The 9953-nt window shown below is 35.7% G+C and overlaps 1 pseudogene; it reads right to left on the reverse strand.

The window, feature by feature from the left end:
- Positions 1–959: 959 nt before the first annotated feature.
- On the reverse strand, positions 960–1735 carry LOC116552171 (annotated as a pseudogene).
- Between the last annotated feature and the right edge of the window lie 8218 nt (positions 1736–9953).

Consider the following 9953-nt stretch of genomic DNA (forward strand, 5'->3'; position numbering starts at 1 on the left):
AACACAGGATTGATAATAAGGTGAAGGGTGTAAGCTAACAGCTTCACACAGATAATCACTTCACTACAGGTTGCTACAATATTCTATATATTATTTTTGATATAAACAAACATGCCTTTATATGATAATTATTAACTTAGGTTTTAGATGCCTTGTGTGTTTTTGCTTCTTGTGTGTTTTTGGTGACGCTTGATGTGAAAGGAAAAAAAATTGGAAATGATAGTCATTAGGGAAATGCAATGCTGGATGAATCATATTGTGTGTAGTTTATGTGGTTGTTGAGATTTTACCAATTTATGCATTTTCATCTGATAATATAACAAACTGTATAGATCTAGAAGAAGGTGACTTTAGGCATATTTAAAATTTAGTTTATAAAAATAGATGGAATTTAAGATTAATGTCTAGTCTCTAGAAGCAGAATATTTAAATGACTATTATAGTAATGTAACCCATAATATAAATTATATCATTTGGTTCAAGATATCCAACATAACGAGACCAGTTCCATTCCACTGTTAAGACAAGTCCATCTGAGAGCCACAATGAGAATTTACTAGGTGATATTTGGGTTTGAAGATCATATAGTAATTATGCCTTCAAGATTCAGCATAATAAATAGTTGGTGAATCTAAATCAAAAACATTATATTACATGATGATGTTTTGTTAAAAACTCTGTTTTTATAATAGTAGGCTTGACCTAAGTCAGACTCAGCATTCATGAGAAAAAAATGCAGGAATGGAGATTTCTTTTCTTTAAGTAAGTTGAAACATGATGTCTAAATTATTTATTTTGATTATGTAGTTCTGTCTTGTATCTGGATGGAAATTGGTAAAAAAAAAAAAAAGAAAAAGAAAAAAGTCAAGATAAAACACACATTTATCTGTTATAGCTATGGTATTATATTACAATATATCTAATTTTTCTTTTTTTTCCTTTTTTCTTTTTCAGTTTGAGAGGAGGCATTGTTTATTAACTGACCAGCTTAGAAAAATAATCACAGTAGACACTTTAGTTCATTCTTCTAATAAGACTGTTGATCTGATCCTCCCTGTTGCCAGCATCTCCACCTTCTACAAAATAGGTGGTCTTTTTCTTCATTCTGCCTCATGGAGAAGATAATTTGAAGGGCCACAGGAAGTTATTTGCTTTTTTGAAGGGATATCCAACAGCATAGATCTCATGAATCAGATCCTCCATGCAGATGATTCCATGTTTACCAAGAGATCGAGCAATCAAAGCCTCATCTGTCAAAGCAATTCGCTTATTTTTGATTTTGCCATAACCACGTTTGTAAATTATTAATTCATTTACTGACTTCAGATTTGGCTACCCCCATGCAATATATAGCTCTACAATCCTCAGCATGTTAATTAAAGCCTTGCTGAGCTTCACAAAGGTTCCATTGAAGATTTGACAAAGGCAAAGAGGTTACAACACCTTTCGGACCTTTGGGCTTACACCGTTGATACCCCTGATCCTGATGACAAATGCCAATTTGGGTTCTGCAGGTACATGGAAGTGACCAGCTTTCCTTGCCATCCTTGCCATTCTAATTTCAGTTCTGTACATCTGCCTGTATTCCTTGTGGTAGTGCTTTGCTTTTTCATAGATAGGCTTCCTCCTTGCCTTTCGAAGCATCTTTTGGGCAAACTTCTTTAACAGGCACTTGATCTTCAGCTCTGAGAAATTCCTTCACTTTTTCTTGAGGGTTTCTGGCACAACAGGAACCTCTTTCCCCCTCCCCCTCCCCCTCCCCCTCCCCCTCCTCCTCTTCCCTCCATGGTTCTGGCTTGAAAAAGAGCCTCTTTTCTTTAAAAAAAAACATTGGGGCCACTCACAGAAAGTGTTACGTCCTTGTGAAAACTCATCATATGTCTATGCAGATGCAGATCTGATGTTAAACTACTAAGTTTCCGAATCTCTAAGGTCTTACCTGAAGAAGATTTGGGATATGTCCCTTAATAATATAGGGTGAGATTATTTAAACTTACCTATATACATTCTCCAATTTCAACTCTTTTGGAGGTCTAACTCAATTCACTTCTCTTTGGGGTTTGACTGAAGCTAATCTCAGGTTAACGGAAGTTGGGAGAAAGGCAGAAACTTCGCAAATAAAGCAAATGTCATAGAAGGAGCCAATTTCTTACAGGCTAAAAGCCCACGGGAAATATGCGGTCAATCTTCAAAGCAAAATGTTTAATTTTCTTACACACTTCTTCTTTGTTTTTTTTTGTTTTTTTGGGGGACGGAGTTTCACTCTTGTTCCCCAGGCTGGAGTGCAATGGCGCGATCTCAGCTCACCGCAACCTCCGCCTCCTGGGTTCAGGCAATTGTCCTGCCTCAGCCTCCTGAGTAGCTGGGATTACAGGCACGCGCCACCATGCCCAGCTGAATTTTTGTATTTTTAGTAGAGACGAGGTTTCACCATGTTGACCAGGATGGTCTCGATCTCTTGACCTCGTGATCCACCCGCCTCGGCCTCCCAAAGTGCTGGGATTACAGGCTTGAGCCACTGCGCCCGGCCTCTTACACACTTCTTCTATGACGCTCTGTCGAGAGATGGTTTTTCATCTCATCTAATCCATGCTCTGCATGGTAATTTTATCCTCACCCTCATGTACAGTAGACTTGCTGAAAGCTGAACAAGATAATCAAAAGCTAAGTATGACGACTGTGAAGAAATTAAGGTGAAGGTACTGTAGTTTAAAAGGCTACTGGGTTTGGAAGAGGAGAAAAATAGTAAACCATTCAAAGAGAGTGAGTTCTCTTCTAGGTAAGAGTAGCTGTTAGAGTTGTGTGCCTGTTTATGAATTTGAGCATGAGATAAGAAAGTCATAATTCACCTATAATTATTTGAATCTTGTGGAATCTGGGTGTTTAGGAATGTATAACTTAATTGTGGTGGGAAAGATTCTTATTATTATCACTTGGATAAAGACAGGAAAGAGGTTGAATTCTAACTCTGGCATATTTTTTGTCTGTGATTCTCAAAATAACACAAGTCTTCAACCTAGCTCTCCAAGCTAGTATTTATATCTTTACCATAAAGGTTATAATTCTTTCCCAAATGACTACTTTAATTTATTTAAGATTGTTTCTAAATAGAATTTATCAATTAAAATATAAAGAAAAATTCAATAGATATCTAGGTCCTCATTGCATGAATTTGTATACAAATTATACACATGAGAAACCAGATATCTGATTTAACTGGTTTTAGTAAATTATAGAGCAGAAGCAGTCTAGTTAAAATATTTAGAGATCCTATCAATTATTTTTATAAGGTTTAATTTATATCTGCACTTTTAAATCCTTAACATGAAGCAACTTCGACTCATGCACTTCCAGAATAGATCAGGGTTTAAGAGAGCATTACTAACAGAACACATCATCTGCAACTTGTCAGCAGTAGCCCAGCAGCAGGAATCAAGGTGTAGGGTGAGAAGAGACTAGTTTTGGAGGGCACTTGTAAATGTTCCTACTTTATAATCATCAAGAACTTAATAATCTTTATTCCCTCTCTGCATTCATTTTTAAATGGTGCCAAAATTCCCCTCAAAGAAGTAAACAACAGCATCGAAAAACCTAGCTTAGGTCCAGCAATAGAAAGTATCATTTAAACACCGATGCCAGCGAATTCATCCTTTAATCTGAAGATTGAATACCACCAGCCCTGTTTCCAGCACCTGTGGCAGATGGTCAGCAGTGGAGAAACTGTCCCAGTCAGCATATCTCCATCTTTAAATCCCCATATACAAGTCACAGATGGCAGTGGGAATGCCACCTGGAGCATCTGAGCTCTGAAAACAGACTGCGGTTGACCTGAGACATGCTATTAAAAATATGCCTGCCTTGTTTGTAAAAGAGCCAAAGCCTTGCCTGGGATCATGAGAACACTGAACCAAAATAGTGTAAAGTTTAAAACTGTACATTTGTAGAGTGAGGAATTGTATGCATATGATATATTTAAATTTCTATTCCAACACACGTAAAAATCACCATGAGTATGAGGAAAAAAAAAAAAAAAGCAAATGTTTAAATCTCTCCTCTTTCTTTTGGAATCTAGTAGCTCAAATTTTTACAGGCAAAAAAGGGGAAATAAAAATTGTATTACCCTACCCTCTTCCAAAAATGTCTATTATTATTGTAATTATTATTAATGGGAAGTCACACAGGATAAAACTGTCCCGCAAGCATGTTTTATTTGGTTTTCCAACAATGAATAAAATTGGCTACCAGTATTTAAAAGTCAGCAATTATCCTCCTAAAAATCCATTTCCAGAAACTGTGTCCCATTCCACACTAACCAGCCAGCTGGCTGGCCCTGACCCCAGTGGAGATGCCTTCCCTAGTTTGCCACAGTATCAGACCTTTCCTGTTTCCTTACACCAGGGCTGCCTCACTCATAAATGGCACTCAGCTGAGCTCTAGTTCAGTGCATTTGAAACACAGGGTTCTCAAACTTTAAGGTGTATCAGATCACCTAGAACGGCTGGCTGAAACAGATTACTGCCCCCTTTTCCAATTGCTGAGTCAGTAGCGCCTTGGAGCTCAAATATTTGCATTTCTAAAAAGTTTCCAGTTGATGCTGATGCTGATTCTCTAGAGACCACACTTGATGAGCTATTACTTTAAAATTAAATTTAATATACTGTAAAAAGTGTTTAGGCCAATATCACATTTTATGGCACATGTAAGAAAAAGTTCCCTTAAGTACGTTTTATCTTCATTTGTGAGTATATCCATTTGCTAGGGCCGCCATCACAACGTACCACAGACTGGTGGCTTTAGCGACAGAAATTTATTTTCATCCCAGCTCTGGAGGCTGGAAGTCAGAGATCAGCGTTTGGCAGGGTTGGGCTCTTTTGAAATCTCTCTACTTGGCTTGAAGATGGCCACTCTTTTGCTGCCTCTTCACGTGATCATCCCTGGGTGTAGGCCCTCTCAGTGTTTCTTCCTCTTCTTATAAAGGAGGCCAGTCATCTTGGATTAGGCTCTCCCCCTAGCATCTTGGATTAGGCTTTTACCCTAGGGGCTTTATTTTAACAGAATTACCTCTTTAAGAATTTATCTCCAAATATGGTTGCATTCCGAGTTACTGTGGGGTGGGATTTCAACATACTCATTTTGGGAGGATACGGTTTATCCTGTAACATTGAAGTAAAACCACTAACAGGAAATAGAAGTGCATAATAAAACTGTAGATGGTTATTTTTTTGGGAGAGTTATTAGCAAACAGTAAAATTTGATTCTGGTTTAGTTCATCACATATTGAAAATTTCTAAAAATTAAAGATCTTTGACATAATCAGATAAACAGAAGCCCTCATGTTCCCCATAATTCATTATATCTTTTTTCTTAAGAAACTGCATTTTTGTATTTAAGAAATAAATGAAAGATTTTTAAATCACCACTTGTTAATTTGAAGTCTACATTTTAGGTTTTCTGTTTACACAATAATTTTTTTTTAATTTTTATTTTATCAACAAATAATACATGCATATATGTATGGGGTACAGTGTGATGTTATGATACAGGTATAAAAAATACTTTGCCAGGTACGGTGGCACACACCTGTAACCCCAACACATTGGGAGGCCAAGGTGGGTGGATTATCTGAGGTAAGGAGTTGGAGACCAGCTTGACCAACATGGTGAAACCCCATCTCTACTACAAAAATACAAAATAATTAGCTGGCTGATGGTGGGCACCTGTTATCTGAGCTACTTAGGAGGCTGAGGGAAGAGAATTGCTTGAACCCGGGAGGTGGAAGTTGCAGTGGGCAGAAATTTCACCACTGCACTCCAGCCTGGGCAACAGGAGTGAAACTCCATCTCAAAAAGAAAATAAAAAAGAAACAACAACAACAACAACAACATCTAGGTGTAAATTTAACCAAGGAGATAAGAAATCTGTATACAGAAAATTGTAAAACATTGATAAAAGAAATTTAAAATGACACAAATAAATAGAAAGATATCCTATATTCTTGCATTGGAAGAAATAATATTGTTAAAATATTGGTACAAACCAAAGTGATCTGTAGATTCAATACAATCCTCATCAAAATTCCAATGTCATTCTTCACAGAATGGCAAAAACAATCCTAAAGTTCATATAGAACCACAAAAGACACTGATTAGCCAAGAAGAACAAATAACAAAAGAAACAAAGCTGGAGGCATCACACTACCTGATTTCAAAATGTACTACAAAGCTATAGTAATTAAAACAACATGGTGTTTTAGCTTATTTTTATACAGATTTTAGGCTTGCTTGGCCACATCCTCTGAGAAACTGGAAATTCTCTCTAGGTATCTATTTAGTGTTTGACAAAGTTACAACAAGCTAGGAGTGATTGTTGCTATATGCTGTGATTCAATTTTCTCTTAGAAAACTCTATTTTTCTGAATGTCCAGCTACAGATATATACGAAAAAGAATGAGATTCTGTCATTTGAAAGAACATGGATGTAACTGGAGGTAGTTATGTTAAATGAAATAAGGCAGGCAGAGAAAGACAAACATTTCGTGTTCTCATTTACTTGTGGAGTCTAAAAATCAAAACAATTGAACTCATGGAGAACGGAAAGTAGAAGGATGGTGAACAGAGGCTAGGAAGGGTAGTGGGGAGTTTGGGTATGGGAGTGCAGCAGTAGGGGATGGTTAATGAATTCAAACATAAATAGAAAGAATGAATAAGACCTAGTATTTGATAGCACAACAGGGGGACTATAGTAATAATAATTTAATTGTACACTTTAAAATAACTAAAAGAGTAAAATCAAATTGTATATAACACAAAGGATAAATTCCTGAGGGAATGAATACCCAATTACCCCTGATGTGGTTATTATTCATTGCTTACCTGTACCAAAATATCTTGTGTACCCCATAAATATATACATCTATTATGTACCCACAAAAATAAAAAATAAAAAATACAGTAAACTATAAAAGAGTTTGCATAATTATTCATCATTTTATTCATTAATTCTTAGAAGCAGTAAATTTTGATTAAGAATATGTATATTATAGTTTCCTTTCAATCGCCACACTGTTGTATAAGTAAGTTGTAACAGCTTTCAATCTCATCAAGAGAAAATGAAGAATAATGTGAATTCTTTAGGGATAGATTTAATATTTATTTTCTTTTTACTTATACATGATAAATATGTGCAGTATGTCAAAACATTTTATGTAATACTACACTCAAACACATATTTAAATACATTTTTACAAAGACATTTTATGTATTATATGGCACAGTTAATAGTTCTTACAGTGGTTGTTTTAGATATCCTTAAAGGGAATTTGCTATGAGGTGGTTTAAAAGGTAGAACAAAAAAGTGAATAACATATAGATGTCACTTTTAAAGTACAGATATAAAAAGAAAGACGAATGCATTAAAGGCTATAACTTTTTTTCTGACATCAAAGTAGTTGTAAAAAACAAAAGTGTCAAAATATAAGAAAATATGACTAAGGTTTGCTACAGCCTACCCATTGACAAGAAAAGCATAAAAGTACAAAAAGACAAGCAAATAACATTTTACAACAGAGAAATATAATTGATTACGGTTTAGTAGTATTCAGTGAAGACAATGAGCTGTATCTGACCTATGAAATCAATAGATACATCACAATTATAATGCTAAATGCTGGTGAATTAAGCAATACAACACTTTATGAAGTACAAATGTTTATAAAGCAGTGGTTCCTAATCTTTTTGGCACCAAGGATCAGTTTTGTGGAAGACAATTTTTTCATAGGGTGGATAGGGTGTGATTTGGGGATGAAAGATTTCCACCTTAGATCATCACACGCTAGTTTGATTCTCACAAGGAGCGTGCAACCTAGATCCCTCCTATGCACAGTTCATAACAGGTTCACATTCCTATGAGAATCAAATGCTGCCACTGATGTGACAGAGGAGCCTATGTGACAATGCTAGCTCACTGGCTACTCACCTCATGATGTGCCGCCTGGTTCCTAGCACTGCAAAGACAAGTAGTAGCTCATGGCCTGGTGGGGTGGAGGTTGCAGTTCTAAAGCATTCATCAAAGGTAATTTGGCAAAAATATACAAGTATTAAACAATGAGTATATCCTTTTTTTTTTTTTTTTTTTTTTGAGACAGAGTTTCACTCTTGTTACCCAGGCTGGAGTGCAATGGCGCTATCTCGGCTCACTGCAACCTCCGCCTCCTGGGTTCAGGCAATTCTCCTGCCTCAGCCTCCTGAGTAGCTGGGATTACAGGCACGCACCACTATGACCAGCTAATTTTTTGTATTTTTAGTAGAGATGGGGTTTCACCATGTTGAGCAGGATGGTCTCGATCTCTTGACCTCGTGATCCACCCGCCTCGGCCTCCCAAAGTGCTGGGATTACAGGCGTGAGCCACCGCGCCCGGCCCTGAGTATATCCTTTAACCCTTTCCCCATCTGTTCTGAGAATACTTGCTAGCGGCACTTGTGGTTGCAGCGATTGTCCTAAGTTTGCCACTAAATATCTCTTTTATTATTGTTTTGGCATCGCTCCAGTCTATCAGCTTTGGAAACAAAAATCATCATTCTGTTTATAGTATTCTGTTTTTAGTACTGGCATTTCCAGTTACAAAATACAGTAATTCTTGACTGCTGAAAATGTCAAATCCTAGAAATTTCCAGCATTTCTACACATGTTGTTCTCAAACAGTTGTTGGCTGAAGATCCTTTTGATGAATCTGATTTTTCCACAGACAATTCTGATAACTGAGATGATTTTGATGTTCTGTTTAGAAGTTACTCCAAGAACAGTTTTCATACGTTATTTTCACATTGAAAATTGATCAGATTTGCCTCAGCCACAAAGAGCATTTTTAAGTAATATTCAATGAATGCCGACAGCAAGCTGAACTTTTTTTCCTAAGTGCAAAAAAGGTTAATACTATTTGTAGAAATGTATTTCAAAAAATATTCTCAAATACCAAGATATGTGTATTATTTTATTGGAAAATGGGATTTATATTTTATTATGAGCCTCTAATATATATACTTATTCATAAAATGATAGAAATACATTGAATGGAATGTTATTAAAACTGCACATTTAATCTGGAAAATGTGAAAACGAACACATAGTTCTTTAGGTTACATTAAAAATGAAATATATACTTAGAAAAAATTGTCTAGGTGGAAATATACAGAAATATTAGCAATCATTGTCTTGTGTTAGAAGAAATACTCATATTGTTTTGCATTTCTAAAATACCTGTAATTAACAGGGAAAAATAAATAAGACAAAGTTTATAGTTGACAGATGTGTTTTCCCTCTGATTGTTTTTTGTTTCCTATTTCAATAAATAGGCTCTGGAGAAATGTAAAACAATCAATAATATATTTTAGTGAGACACAAGGACTTCCTTTTTTTCTTTGCTTGCTTGCTTGTCATTAGCCTTTATGGATAATGGTAAGAAGCTACTGGTGAAAAATTACTGGCATTAAGTTTCTATGAGTTATTGTGAGCTTAGTATGTCACATGTTTGAGGCATCCTTTTATTGTTTAATTTTCAATATAAGCCACTTTTATTTCTTCATTAAACTCTACGCCATTTTAAGACATAATAATTTACATGGAAGAGTGTTAAGGATTTATGCCAGAATCATTCATGCTATTGAAAATCGCAGCAATTGAAGGATATATAAAATCAGACCTATAAATAGGTATAATTACAATATTTATTTTGTATGGTGACCTATAAATAGGTAAAATTACAATATTTATTTTATGTGTGTGTGTGTGTGCCTGCGCGCGCACGTGTGTGGTGTGGTGTGTGTGTGTGTATGTGTTCCCCACAGAAATCAATTCTGCAAATATATTAGAATTGATACTTCTATGTACATTGTATTCTCATAGCTCTGCAAGGTGGCTATTATTATTTCACTTCATGAAAAGAAATTAAATTTCAA

This window comes from Sapajus apella, unplaced genomic scaffold (assembly GCF_009761245.1).
Source record: "Sapajus apella isolate SASKATOON/1434 unplaced genomic scaffold, GSC_monkey_1.0 scaffold11, whole genome shotgun sequence".
In the NCBI taxonomy this organism is placed as follows: domain Eukaryota; kingdom Metazoa; phylum Chordata; class Mammalia; order Primates; family Cebidae; genus Sapajus; species Sapajus apella.